The sequence below is a fragment of the Panthera onca genome, chromosome B4 (genome assembly GCF_046562875.1).
Source record: "Panthera onca isolate mPanOnc1 chromosome B4, mPanOnc1 haplotype 2, whole genome shotgun sequence".
In the NCBI taxonomy this organism is placed as follows: domain Eukaryota; kingdom Metazoa; phylum Chordata; class Mammalia; order Carnivora; family Felidae; genus Panthera; species Panthera onca.
This window is the reverse complement of record NC_138345.1, coordinates 139,598,970-139,614,533: the sequence shown is the minus strand read 5'-3', so window position 1 is coordinate 139,614,533 and position 15,564 is coordinate 139,598,970.

Here is a 15,564-nt window from a genome sequence, read left to right as displayed (position 1 = left end):
GCGATGGAACCCCAAGGAGGAAGATGAAGGGAAACAGAGCTGCTGGCTCAACCACGGTGGCCCCTTCCTCCCGCAGAGCATCCAGGGATGCCACTCTGGAGTTGACCCCTGACCCAGCGTGCTCTGTGCTCTTCTTATCTTCTCGCTCGTGAATCTGTCTTTCCTCCTCCCCCCCCCCCCCCCCCCCGCCTTTTGCAAGCTTAGCTCTTCTATGAAAAGTATGTGTTCATTGCATTTTATCTTACATTTCCAGGGGAATTGCATTTGTAAGGGATTTTGTTTTTAATTCACTGATCTGTCCTATTGCTGGAACCGGAAACTTGACTACCAAGTGTAATACCCATCCCCAGGCCTCTGAGGTGCATGTTTAGGTACACGTTTTCCAGACGATCCACATCCACACCATGCACGCCGGCACTGTGACCGTGTGGCCGAGCAGAGAACGTGCCTGTCTTTGCCGCCCTGAAGTCTGCAGATTCCCGTGCGGATGCTGTTTCCGTGGGGGTCGGTCAGGAGCCTGTGTCTTGTGAAACCTGGGCTCTGTCGCTCCTGGGGCGCTCCCCCAGGAAGGCGCTGCCTCCCGCCCACCCGGGTGCACCTGCTGTTGCTGCTTGGTGGCTGATGGCACCCGGCGGGTTGGGTGTGAGCGTCGGGCCGTCGGCTCTTTGCTTGGCCGGGTCAGCCACATTTTCCAGCGTCTGTGTGTCCCTTGGGCAGCGATCCCGTGCCTTCCGCTGTTTTCTGTCAGCTCCTGCAGCCCAGGTGGGGTGAGCACACAACCCCTTTATTGTTTCTCCTGCCTCAAATTCAACCTCTTACTCTGGTAAGAGTGGTCTGTAGTCTGGTGGTCTCGTGGTCTGGTGGTCTGTAGTCGTGGTGGGAGGAGCTTTCTGACCCCAGAAGTTTCGGGGGTGTGCTCTGTACTTGGTAGGGTGGGCGGACGTGTTCCCCCCGATTCCATACGTCAGAGTCCTGAACCCCAGGACTGTAGAACGTGACTGTATTTGGAGTCAGGGTTTTTGCGGAGGTGGTTAAGGTAAAACAAGGCCCTTCGGGTGGGCCCTCACCCAGGCTGGCTGGGGTCCTCATAAGAAGAGGAGGTCAGGACACAGACAGGCACAGGAGGGTCAGCCACGTGAGGACACGGGGAGGATGCTGGTCTACCAGCCCGGGAGAGAGGCTCAAGAGGCAGCAGCCCGCCCACGCCATGATCTCGGACTATGGGAGGATAAATGTCTGTTGTTAAAGCCTCCCTGTCTGTGGTATTTGTTACACAGCCCGAGCTAACCAGTGCATCAGTCAGCATACCAGTCAATGCCCCTGCCCCCCGAGTGCTCCGGGGGTGGGCACATGACCCACGTGGGGGCTTTTCCTGCAGCCATTGAGAAGAAGAAGTCCTCACCCCCAAATACTCTGGAGCAGTCTGCGTGCAGACCAGGGCAGCTGTTGGCCACTGTGGTCCCCTCATGGAAGAAGGTGCCGGAACGAGGCTCAGTACAGAGCAGGGCAGAGCTGGGACATGGAGAGAGGCCACACCGCAGAGGCCGGGTTGTGTCTAGGTCTGGCTGTGGGGGCCGTGGTGTTGGCTGGGCCACAGCCCTGGCCCTGACTTCATGCCGGGGCCCCCCCAGGGGCAGCAGGTCTGCGGCCGGGGCCTGCCCGGAGCAGTGGGTGGCGGTTCACATTCCAGCGACCTCCGGCCGCCACGGGAGCGTGAGGAGCATGATGGAAACGCAGGCCGACGTGAGGGATGTGCCTCTCCGGCTCTGTTTTCCTCTTCTTGGGCAAGTGGCCTGATTTTTGTAGAACGCAGCTTTTCCCGGAGGGTAAAGTGAGCAGATTTCTGGAGCTTGAAATGGCAGGAGTCATTAAATTAACCCGCTTCCCCTTAGAACATCTTCCTGGTTTGTTCTGAAAGTGACAAGGGCAGTCACACGGCTGGGCTCGGCCCCCAGGCCCCGGGGAGGAGGCGGATTCCGGGACCTCGGACCTTCTCCGTGGGTCACCCCAGAGCGGTCTCCGCCTCGCGCAATATTTACCTCCCGGGAGACAGTCTCCGTTTCCCCAGCGCCCTGCCGGGACGATGGCAAGACCAGCATTAAATCGCTGGGGCTCTCTTGCTCATTCATTCATTCATATGTTCGTTCACTCACTCGTTCATTCACTCACTCGTTCATTCACTCACTCGTTCGCGGGAGGCAGGGCGGGACCACACGTGTGAGTACAGCCATCACCGTGGGGCTCTCGGCACTAGACTTGGTGTTACCAGTGTAACTGAGAAACCTCTCTCATGAAGAACCGCTCATCGTGGGCGTGAAAGAACTTGCCGTGGACTGGACGTACTTCAAGCGAGGGCTCTGGGACGGGAGAGCACGGTCTGGGGACCTCCGGTGGTGTGACAGCAGAGGCCACCCCGTGGGAAAGTGAGGCCGAGCCACACGGCGGATGGGGGGGTCAGTCACCCTGTGCAGACGCCCCCCCTCAGGGAGCCGGGGGAGAAGTCCGCGCAGCCCGGGACCCGTGTCTGGAGGCCGGCAACCGCAGGACCGCGGCACCTCCGAGCCCGGGCACCGGGTGTCCAGACTGGGTCATTCCCAGAAGGGGACGGACGTCAGTTCCCCCTTTTCTGGGCACCCCGCCGCACAAGTGAGGGGCACAGACGGGTCGCGGTCGCCCCACTGGCCCCCAGTCCTGACCCTCGTCCGTGGGAAGGTTCACCTCGGCGGGTGGTCTCAGGGTACGAGGGGAAAACGTGCTTTGGTCGCTGTGATTTTAGCAGCAAGATCGTAAAACCCAGTAATAAGGGAAAACGGTGCAAATTGGGTTTTAAATAACGATTTGGGCTCGATGGGGGTGTCCTCTCTATTCGGTTTTCTTTGAACTCCGGCCTCTGAGGGGACGCCTGTTCCTTCTTCAGATCATGTTTATGGAGAATCTGGCAGGCCCTGGGGTCACCTGGACGGTGCATGACCATGTTTGGGAAGAAAGGCCAAAGTGAGAACAAGGTTTCCACTCACAGCCCACGGGGAGGCAGACACCCATCTGTGTGCATCTATCTCTGTCTCTGTGTCTCTGCCTCCATCTGTCTCTTTGTCTCTGTCTCTGTCTCTCTGTCTTTCTGTCTCTCTGTGTCTGTCTCTGTCTCTGTGTCTCTATGTTTATCTGTCTCTCTGTCTCTGTCTGTCTCTGTGTCTCTGTCTCTCTGTCTTTCTGTCTCTCTGTGTCTGTCTCTGTCTGTGTCTCTATGTTTATCTATCTGTCTCTGTCTCTTTCTCTGTGTCTCTGTCTCTATCTTTGTCTCCATCTGTCTCTCTGTCTCTGTCTCTCTGTGTCTGTCTCTGCTCTGTCTCTGTCTCCATCTGTCTCTCTGTGTCTGTCTCTCTCTGTGTCTCTGTCTCTATGTCTTTCCATCTCTGTCTGTCTCTGTCTCTCTGTGTCTGTCTCTCTCTGTGTCTCTGTCTCTATGTCTTTCCATCTCTGTCTGTCTGTCTCTGTCTCTCTGTGTCTGTCTCTCTCTGTGACTCTGTCTCTCTATGTCTTTCTGTCTCTGTCTGTCTGTCTCTGTGTCTCTGTCTCTGTGTCTCTCTCACACACACACCTAAATGGATGTCAGACCTCCGCAATTTTCTCCACTCAGGTGAAAGGTTGAGGCACAGGTTACGATGGGCGTGACCGACCCGCCCCTGCTAATCTGCGACCCGCCTCCTGGTGTCGTGCAGCCCCAGGCGCACACCCCACGTGCGTGGTGCCCTTGCCCACAGGGGAACCCCAGGCTGGCTGTGATCCAACAGGAGGGGCTGGGGACACGTTACAAGCAGCAGGAGGGTGACCCTGGTGTGTCCACAGGGCAAGTGACCTTCTTTCCTCAACAACAAACTGACCACACCCGGGGCCTCCACTCCTGGCAAACACACGCTGGGAGGAGAGCGTCGTCCTCAGATGCAGGGACCTTCAGACGGCAGCCCGAGGTAGCGGCACCTGGTCTGGGCGTAGGGAACGACCCACGCGAGCCCCGTGCAGGAGGCGGCAGACGGCGGAGCCTCGCAGGCTCAGGGGACGTTCCGGGGCCCCCGCGATGCCGAGAGGCGAGTCCTTCTCCTTCCACGGTGGCACTGAGGCCTTGGTTGTGTTGACAACTGGTCGTCAGTCCTCCTGGGAGGAGTCAGCGAGAGGGGTTGTGCTGAAACAGAGGCGGACGTGTGTCTCAGGCGGCAGGAGGCCGGTGGTGGGTGTGGGGCCTCGCTGCGCGTTCTCTGTACCCGAAATTTCCAAACCGTGATGGAGGGGGCACGCTTTGCAGGAAGTTCTGGGGTCTGCCGTTCAAGGCTGGTGGGAACCAGAGCCCAGGTCGGGCCTGGAACCTGGGCCGCGCACGTCTGACCCCCAGGGTGCGGGGGATGCAGGGTCCCGGGGCAGCGACGCAGACACGGGCGGTGTCCCGTGGCTCATGTGGCTCACTTTGGGGGTGATGGTGGCCTCAGGATCCTTCCTTCCAGAGACAGGCAGCGATGCAAGAAAGTAGCAAATCGCCGACAGAAACCCTTTTCTGCCTGAGGCCTGAGCGTAGGTGTGATCCTGGCGTTGGGCATCAGGTGCTCCGCGGAGTGGGAGGACCGCGGTTTCACCCCCAGCTCCCGGGATTTGCACGAAGGTGGCAGCGGCTCAGAATGAGAGGCGCCCCCGCCCCCTAAGGACCCCCAGGTGGCCCGGGACCCTCCCGTGGGGTCCTGTCAGTGTGCCGCTGTCTGCCAGGACCCGGGCTTGTTGGCTGCTCTCTGAGCGCCGGGTCGGCGGAGGGGCCGAGTTCAGACTCAAATGTTGTGTTTGAACCAATGAGGCCGTGTACGTGGACTTTCCATCACCACAGGGCACTATCTCCTGGCTCTGTACCTTCAGCCCCATTTTCATCGCCCCTGCTTGAGTTTATGAGCTCTGGGCCCTCCCTCCTTTGCATTCTTGAACTTGGGCCCTACTCACCTGTACATGTACGTGTATACATATACGTACATGGGTGCACACAGCAGTGAGGAAGATGAACTCCAGGGGTGTGTGTGTGTGTGTGTGTGTGTGCCTCCTTTAGGCAGTGGAGGTAGAATACACACACACACATACACACACACACACACACACACACCTATTTGAGAATGTATCTTACCTCCACCTGCTAAAGAATCTCATACGATCCCCACCCCCCAACACACACCCCACTCTCATTTCCTAGTTCAAAGGATCCATTTCTTCCCCACCCTTCAGTGTGGACCATGCTTGGTGACGTCCCTCTAAAGAGCACAGGGCAGAAGGTCAGGGGGCAGCCCCGACAAGCACACCTCAGCCCGTGACTAAGGTCGGCATCGACAGCCGTAAGTCGTGTTGACAGCATGTGCCCCTGATATGATATGGTAACAGAGACACTTGACCTCTGTGGGTCTCCTACCTGAAACTCACACCCACGGTTTAACCGTGCGCAAAATGTCAGACAAACCCAAATTGAGGGACGGTCCTCCGGCGGTCAAGGTCATCTCAAACAAGAACGCTCTGAGAAGCTGTCACAGCCCAGGATGTCTGAGCAGGCTCAATGTTATGGCATGTCCCTGGATGGGATCCTAGGACAGAAAAAGGAAATTAGGGGAAAACACGAATGACATCTGGATACAGCATGAACTTCAGTTAATAATAACATGTCGATATTGGTTCATTAGTTGTGACAAATGTACCATAGGAATGAAGGATGCTAACAATAGGGGAAATTGGGTGTGGGTGTATATAGGAACTCAATGTACTATTTTTGCAACTTTTCTGTAAATTCTAAAATAAAAGTCTATTTAGGGACATCCGGTTTCAACTGTGACAAGGAAGGAGCTTGAAAGTTGCCGCTCTCGTCTTTACAATGAGAAAAAAAGCTGCACAAACTGGAAACCAATGACTTTCCTTGAACCGTCAGAGAATGGAGGGGGCAGGACGACATGCCCCCCACAATCCGGAGAGACAGAAATGAGGAGAATCAGGGCTGAGATCAGCTTATCTGGAGCAGCAGCGGCAAACCGAAAGGAAGACTTCGGTGCTAATTTTGACAAATGACAGAGGCTGAACAAGCATGACTTGGGAGTGAGACATTGCCGCGGGCCCCATCGCTCCACGGATTTTGCCCACAGGAGCCCCTGTAGGGTTCTTACAGTGAGGAGCTCAGGAACCACCCCTCCCCCCCCCCCCCCCAGTGGCTCCTGCAGGGGAGGGGAAATAACCTTGCTGAGATGTGCCCAGAGCATTTTCCATCACAATGACCTACTCTCTAGAGAAACACCTTCCACAGAATCTCCTCCTACCTGGGCCAGAGGGGGAAAGGTGGGGGGTGGGGGTGGGGGTGGACTCCAGTCCCCTGCAGCCCTCCTGCCCCACCCGGGAGGGGGAAGAAAGCTAAGAAACACCTGTGAGGGTCACAGCACCACTGACAGAGATCTCATTCTAAGACTGGACTGCTCCCATATCCCACCCCTACCACCCTGTCCACAGGACTGCACCACGATAAAGCAGATTGCAGCCAAAAGAGCCAAAATCTGCAGAATCAGAAGGAGGAGTTATTAGGAAAACCCAGAGACATCAGAGGTGACAAAAGCAAGGACATTCCAGGAATTTGAACCCTCTGATGGGCTAGGCTACAGTGAGCATGAAATACAGGTTGACCCCTAGCCAGGTTATGGTGAAACACACCGAAGACCTTTTATCTCCATTTCTACCCAATAAACCCTGTCCAGACTTCAACAAAAAAAAATCACAAGGCATGCTAAAGGCAAGAAAAAAACACACTCTTAAGACACAAAGTAAGCATCAGAAACAGACTGAGATATGACACAGAGTTTGAAATTATCAGACAAGGAATTTCATTTTTTTTAGGTTTATTTATTTTGAGGTGGGGGAGGGGCAGAGAGAGAGGGAGAAAGAGAATCTCAAGCAGGCTCCGTGCGGTCAGCTCAGAGCCTGATGTGGAGCTCGACCCCATGAACTGTGAGATCATGACCTGAGCCGAAATCAAGAATCTGACACTGAATCAGCTGAGCGACCCAAGCACCCCCAGACAAGGAATTTAAAATAACTGTGATTAAAACGTTAAGGGAGAAAGTCTTCCATAGGCAAGAACAGATGAGTAAGGTAGGAGAGAGACAGAAATTATGAGACAGAATCAAAAGGAAATCCTAATGTTAGGGAGGAAATATTCTCCTGTACTCTTCAAGATTCTTCTGATTGTCTACGAATTACATTGACAGGATATAGATTAACAGGAGAAAATCAAATTTGAAGAAATAATTACATAGATACAAGATTCCAAAGACACTCAGGCAACATGAGGTCTATATATCATCCTGAGCTAAGGAGAAGGGGGGAAAGGGCTGGGACCATAAATAGGAGGAAGGCAATTTACAGGAAGATGAAAAAGAGTAAATGTTTGGTAAAAAAATGTTTTCTGGGCCCCGCAGGAACAGTGGGACATAGAGAGGAATTTTAACAATCAGACTTTGTCTACCACACCTAGCTCATATTATACCCTAGTTATCTGTGGTGTTAGCTCCCTTCCCAGACCAGGCCCTCCATCTAAATTCTTTAAGGCAGTATGGGGGGAAGGTCAAAAGTCCTTCCTGAGCCTCCTGTTTCCCAACAATAATCAGCCTAACACAATCCACATGCTAAGGGGACAAGTTTTGGGGTGGCCAATTTTGCTCCCCTACACTGAGGAGGACATTCATTCTCCATTCTGTAACAGAAATGACACTTGCCTTGCAGGTACTCACAAGTAGACTGGATACAGAGGAAAGGAGAATCAGTGGGTGAAGGTATGTCAGTAGAACCTTCCCAAAATGAAATGCAAAGAGGAAAAAAAAAGATGAAATAAAAACAAGGTGGGGGTAGAGAATAAGCAAGAATTGTGAGATGATAAAAAATTATTTGCACAATGGGAATACAGAAGGAGGAGAAGAAAGAATGTTTAAAGTTATAATGGCAAAAAAAATTTCCAACATTAATGACAGACACCAAACCATAGATCTAGGAAACAAGATAAAAAATCTGCACAAAGCACATCATATTTACACAAAGAGGCAATCTTGAAAGAAGCTAAAAGAAAAGTTACCTTACCTGTAGAGGAATGGAGATAAGAACTGTGCTGCCAATATCTTCAGGAACCACAAGGACAAAGAGAGAATGGAATAAAATATTTACAGTGTTGGAAGAAAACAAAGGTTAATCTAAAATTCCATATCCACTGAATTAGCATTCGAAAATAAAATCAAAACAAAGACTTTCTCAGAAAAACATGAATTCATTGCCCAACAAGAAACCCTGCAAGAAATGTCAGGATTTACCCAGGAAGAAGGAGAATGATGAAGTCAGATCTACAGGGAGGAGGAGCGTCAGAGAAGAAAGAAATGAAGGCAGAGTGACTTACATTTTTTCCTTTGTTTTAATTTATCTAAAAGACAAGCACCGAAAGCAATAATAGTAATGATATATTGGGTGACTAGAACATATGGATAAGTGATGGGGTGCCTGGCTGGCTCAGTCGGTACAGTGTGTGACCCTTGACCTCAGGGTTGTGAGTTCAAGCCCCACAACGGAAGAACATGTGAATAAGTGAAGAGAACAATAGCAGTGTTATAGGGAGGAAGGAATTAGTACCCTCTGTTACAAGTCCCATGCACTAATTTGAAGCACCATGGTGTAATTGGATAGTACACTTGGATTAATTGTAAATGTAGGCAAACCCGGGAAAATCCATTGAAAGGGGGATATGATGGGGATATAAGACATAAGAGAAAACGGAATACACAGAATGCTCAAAAGCAGAAGAGGGGGAGAAAATAATAAAACAAAGAGCAATGAAACATGATAGCTATTCGTTCAACTATATCAATAATCATTTTAAATGTGAAGGTTCTAAATCTCTCAAAGACAAAGCTTGTCAGAGTGGAGAAAAACCACAAGACCCAACTATATGTTGTCTACAAGAAACTCACTTTAAGTATAAAGACACATAGAGAATAACAGTAAAGAGATGGAGAAAGATAGGTCATGTTAACACTAATCAGGAGAAAAGTAGCTGCGTTTATTCTAGACGGAACAGACTATAGGCAAAGAATGTTACCAGGGATGAAGAGGGTCAATACTTAATGATAAAGGGGTTAAAGCTCTACGAAGCCATGGCAGCCCTTGTTGTGCATATATCTAAAGTCAGAATGTCAAAAGTGTGAGGCAATAGCTAACGGAACTTGAATGAGAAATGGACACATCCGCCATCACGGTTGAAGACGTCAACACCCATCTTGGGGCACTGATAGATCCAGTCTGCAGACCATCAGGAGGCAGAGTTGACGTGGACACCATCATCAGTCCCTTGATCTAACTGGCATCTACAGAATACTCCATCCAGCATTCGTCTCCTGCTGACATCAAATTTCATCAAGAAAAACCACATACTGGGCCATAACGCACACCTTAGCAAATTTAAAAGCATAAAAATAATATAAGCTATGGTCTCAGACCACAGTGGAATTAAAATAGAAATCAACAACAGGGATCAGAAGCCCCCACACCCCAAATATCTGGAGACCAAACAGGAACCTCCTAAATAATGTCAACCTCCTTTGACATGGGTCAAAGAAGTCTTAAAGGAAATTAAAATATACTTTGAACTAAACAGGACTTGTGAAAATTTGTGGGACTCAGTGAGAGCAGTGCATAGAGGGTATTTTTAAGCATTGCATTCATATATGAAAAAGGAAGAAAGATTTAAAATCAATAAGCTACTGTCTTAGAGACCCCAGGAAAAAAGAAGGGCAAATTATGCCTAAAAGAAGCAGATGAGAAGAGATAATAAAAATTACAGCAGAATCTGGTGTAGGAACTTTTTCTACCATAAGTGACACCAATAAATGTTTGTTATTTAAAAAAAAAAAAAAAAAATTACAGCAGAAAGAAATGCAGCTGAAAACAGGAAAACAATACAGAAAACCAACCAAACTCAAAACAGGGCCCTAGAAGAGATCAATGATACAACGGATAAACCTCTGGGCAGGCTAACCAAGATGGAGGGGGCACAAATTGTAAGAGAGGTCATCATGGATGATCCCGTGGGCATTAAAAGGATACTAAAGGAACACTATGAATAACTTTATATCCACAAAGTTAATACCTTAGATGAAATGGAACAATTTCTTTAAAGAGAAAAATCCACCAAAACTCACACAAGGAAAAATAGATCATTAGAATGGTCTATATCTATTAAAAATTGAATCAATAATTAATAACCTTCCAAAATAGAAAGCACCAGGCCCAGACGGATTCCCTGGTGAATTCTACCAAACATTTAAGGAATAAATTATACCAATTCTTTACTATCTCTTCCAAAAATTATGAGCAGAGGGAATACTTCCTTAAATCATTTTATAAGGCCCGCATTACCCTAATATCGACATCAGATAAGAATTACAAGAAAGGAAAACTGTAGATCAATATCTCTCATGACCATAGATGCAAAAATCCTCAGTAGTATATTTGCAAATTGAATCCAACTATGTATAAAATGAATTATGCATTACGACCAAGACCAAGTGGGATTTGTTTCAGGTATGCAAGATTTGTTCAACTTTCAAAAAAGTCAGTTAATGTAATCCATCACATCAACAGGGTAAAGAAGAAAAAAAAAAAGATCATAGGATCATATCAGTAGATGCAGAAAAAATATTTGACAAAAATCTAGCACCCATCTATATCAGAAAACTAGGAATAGAGGGGAACTTTCAAATTTGGTAAAGAACATCTACAAAACACCTATAGCTCATACTTCATGGCGAGAAAGTTGATGCTTCCCCCCAACACCAGGAACAAGGCCAAGATGTGCTCTCTCAAAAGTCCTCCTAAACATCTTCTGGAAGTCTCAGCTAGCGCAATAAGGCAAGATGAGGGAAAAGCGTATACAGATTGGGAAGAAATAAAATTTGTTCACAGATGACATGATCATCTATGTAGAAAACCCCAAAGAGAAGACACAGTAACTTCTGGAACGGATACCAGATTATAGAAGGCTGTAGGATACTAGGTTAATACACGAGTCAATTGATTTCTTTTGTACCATCTATGAACAATTGGGATTTGAAATCCATAAAGTGAATACCATGTGTATTCTCCCCATCAAAGAAACCACAAATGATAATACGCTTATATAGAAACTTAACAGAATGTGCTCAGGATCTATGTGCAGTAACCCATAAAACCCTGATGAGCTAAATCAAAGTTCTAAGTCGATGGGGAGATCATCTGTGTTCATGAATTGAAAGACTCGACATTTAAAAAATGTCTGCTCTTTCTGATTGGGTCTGTGGATTCAATGTCATCCCAACAAAATCCCAGAAAGCTATTTTGTAGATATTGATGAGGTGATTCTAAAGCATACATAGAAAAGTGTAAGACCCAGAACAGCCAACACAGCAGTGATAAAACCGAGAACCAAGCTCGGAGGTGTCATGCTTTGACTTTAAGACTTAGCGGAAAGCCTCAGTGTCAGGAGGGCCTGCCTTGGAGAAAGAATAGGCCATAGGTAACGGAAGAAGAATGAGCTGTCCAGGAACAACCCACAAAGGATGGTCAACTGACCCCTGGGGAGGGAGGAAAGGCAAGTCAGGGCAGAAGAGATAGTCTTTCCAGGTGCTGGAAGAAAATGCAAAACCAAACCAAACCAAAGCAACAACACGTTCCTTACACCTTTCACAAAGGTTAGCTACATCCAGGTCACGGACCTAGAGGCAAAATGCACAGCTACAAAACAGAGAGCAGGGACGGCAACGGACGTGACCGTGGTCTCACGACAAGACTTTCGATGTAACAACAGAAGCACAACCTGTGAAGCAGAAAAGCGAGCTGGACTTTGTTAGAACGATTAACTTCTGCTCTGCGAAGCCTCAAGAGGATAGAAAACCCATCGCAGGCTGGGAGAAAACATGCCAGATGCGTCTCTCAGAAGGAGCCGTATGCAAATACTCAGAGAGCCCTGCGAGGAAACAGCCCCGGTGCGAGGCGGGGAAGGGCTTGGCACAGACCCCTCAGCTAAGAAAGATCCATAGATTGGAGGTAAGGACACAAGAAGACGCTCGACATAATCACCGTTACGGAGTTGCACATTAGACCAGTAACGGGATGCAGATTCACCTGTTAGAATGGCTGACACACGCACGCACGCACACAGACACGTGCGTGCACACGCACACACACTGGTGGCCACACCGCATGCTGGTGGGGATGTGGTGCAACAAGAAAACTCATCTGCGGCTGCCACGAATGCAGAAGGTGCAGCCACCGTGGAGGATAAGCAGGAAGATTCTTTCACAGCCTCAGTCTCACCGTTTGTGGTCCCACGCCTCGGTACTCACTCACCTGATTTGGAGACTCGTGTCCACATAAAACCCGCGCATGAATGCTTCTCGCGGCCTTGTTCGTCATCACCCCAAACTCAAAGCAGCCGAGATGTCCTTCAGCAGGTGGGCGGATGAGCAACCCAGGGTACATCCAGACAATGGCATGTTATTAAGTTCTAAAAACAGAGGGGCTAGGACGTCACAATAAGCATGGGTCAACCTTAAATGCACGAAATGAAGGAAGCCAGTCTGAGAAAGCCTGCACACTATATGATCCCGATTATATGATATCCTGGAATGGGCAAAGTTGCAGAGACAGTAAGAGCGTGGTTGCCAGGGTGTCAGGAGGAGGGAAGAGTGCTAAGTACTTGGAGCCCGCAGCTCTGCCAGGGCTATGGGACTGTTCTGTCTGACAGCTGCGTGCATGATAAATTATACGTATAATATGTATGTACGGGTGATGGATGCTGGGTCCTGTGAGCAGATGACATTACGCATCTGTCAAAACTCATAGAACTTTACAGCACACAGAGTGACGCGTAATGTATGCAAATTTGAGCCATCATTTAAGAGGTTACGGGACCCCAGGAAGGAATAGCGGAGGTACAGGAAGGGAGGCTCTCACTCTCCTGCTCGCAGAGAAGCTCACTGCATCGCAAACATGCCGACCGACCTCGCCTCAGCGCGTGGGGCCAGGTGCTGACCTAGGGAACTGAAAATGAGTGGGGTCTGTGACCCAGAGGAAAGGCCCATGTGCCCTGAGATCCCGCCGAAGTCCGCCCCCAGGGGCGGCGGTTGACAATCGGACGCTCTTGTGACTGTAACACTGGATTTGAGCAATTCGGTAAAAGAAACGCCGAGGGTGGGGGCCAGGTTTGTCACGTCGGGGTGGAAATTTACAGAGAAGCAAGGAGAAGAGGCTGGAAGTATTCACATGAAATTGGCTGCATCAATACAAAGTCGTGTTTGATGTAATATAATTTCTGACGGCTGCATACAGAAATGTTCACGGTGACGTGTGTATATGCCAGCGCACAGGTTAGCGTTTAGACGTGCTTCTCCTCGCTCTGCAGAGAGCAAGCCGTGCGCTCAGATCTTGGTCTCTGATGCGATTTTCCAACAAGAGGAACCAGGGCTCCGGGGAGAAATGATGGATCTGAGTCCAGGACCTGGGGGAAGATACATGTACAATAGGCCTGCGGCCTTGTAGTTCCAGAAAGTAAGGAAGAGCTAATGAACAAAACGAAAACAAAAACCACACCGATGCAAAAACACCAAACAAGGGGGAGAGAAAGTGATTTCGGAGGGACACAGGAGCCACTGAAATTGCTCCCAGGGGCCAAAGTCGGGAAAATTGGGTGCAAAACAATAAATAAAATAATATTAAATTATAACCTGAAGTATAACGTAAATTTTCAAGTGCGTATCTATAGAAACGAATCATTGTAAACATAAACAAATAGGGTAGAAGCAGCAGATCTCATGCAGGAAAATTCCAGATAATTTATGCAGCTGCTCTACCCTCCAAGAGGGGGACGCGATGCCCGCCTGCGAAGCGGGGCTTTCACCTGATGGCCTCCTTCCGTGAGGACAGGAGGGAAACGTGTGGGGTGGAGCTTACGGCACAGAAGCCTGACCAAGAGCAGGTCGGGCAGAGTAGGGGGACCCCCAGGAGTCACAGCTCATGCTGATGGCAGGTGGCTCTCCCAGGACGGGCTGAGAAGACACATCTCCAGTCTTCCTCCCGGCGAGCAAGACGCCCGGTCAGTTATGAGGAGAGTGTCAGGCAGATCCCAGGGGACGGCCGCCTTACAAAGCACCCACCTGGCCCTCCTCAAGACCGCCAAGGTCATGGGAAAGAAGGGAAGTCTGTGCCAGTCCCGTCACTGTCCTGGGGTGGGTGCTGGAACAGAAAAACGGACGTGGGACAACGCGCCATTACCGGGGCAAGGCGTTAACGGCAGCGAAACCCGCTGTGGCGTAGGTGGGAGCGTCCTGCACTATCTTTTCAACGTTTCTATTCATCTAAAACTGTCCTAAAAGTAAGTCTAATATTAAAAAACATATCTTATTTTTAACTTACATCCCCTTCACTGAGGAGAGGAGGTGGGTCCAGTGCACAATTTCAATCTCGGAACCATGAGAAGGAAAAGGCCTGGTCCCTAACTGGTGCACCCCGCGGCCGCCCCGTCCTGAAGGTCCCCACCGGTCCGCGCCTCCTGCCTGGGCCAGCGGGGCCCCCAGAACGAAACCCTGCAGGCTGGGGGCTTGAGTAACAGAAGTAAACTTCCTCACGGCTCTGGAGCCTCGAAGTTCCAAGACAGAGGGCCTGAGGATCCAGTTTTCCGTGAGGACTTTCAGCCTGGCTTGTAGCTGGGCTCGTCCCCGCTACGTGCTCGCATGACCCCGTCTCTGTGCAAGTGCAGAGAGAGAGACGGAGCTCCAGTGTCTCCTCTTAGAAGGACTCCCGGCCTGGGGGGTCAGGGCCGGCCCTCGCGGCCTCATCTAACCCGAATCACCCCCTTAGAGCCCCACGTCCACATGCAGCCACACCAGGGGGCTTCAGTGTATGAATTTCAGGGACGCAGATGTGGTCTGTGACCCTTTCGTTGGCCATGCTGTGTCCACAGTTCAAGCAGAGTCCTGCGGGATGGCTTAAGGGCCCATGTTGAGAGCCTCACGTCCCTTCCACCCACAGTCTTCCAGCCAGAACTCAGATCGTGACCCAAATGTCCCGACACGGGAGGCTGGGGAGGGTCCCTGCTCCAGCAACCTGGGGACGCCGTGCCCTCCAGGTGAGGGGGCGCCCTCCTCCTCCTGTGCACGTGGAGGTCCAGGCTGCCCGTCTCTCAGCACCCTCCCGGGCAGGAGCCCGGCCCGTGAACCTACGCAGAAGGAGCGGCTCACCAGCCCCATGATCAGGCGGCTCTGGTGGGCTTGGTGCTTCAGTGGCGATGGGAATACGTCCGGTGGGAGAGCGGTTTACTCTCTCACTAGGGACACTCGCGGGACACCTGGATACCGGCTTCTGTGGCCGTCTCCCCACCCACCACTCACCTCCTGCACCTGCTGCGGCCGAGACAGAGTCCTGCGATTTTGTGGGGATTCTCAGTTCTGGGCAGACGCCCGACTGTGCTTGAACTAACTCACAGAATCCAAAGCGTGG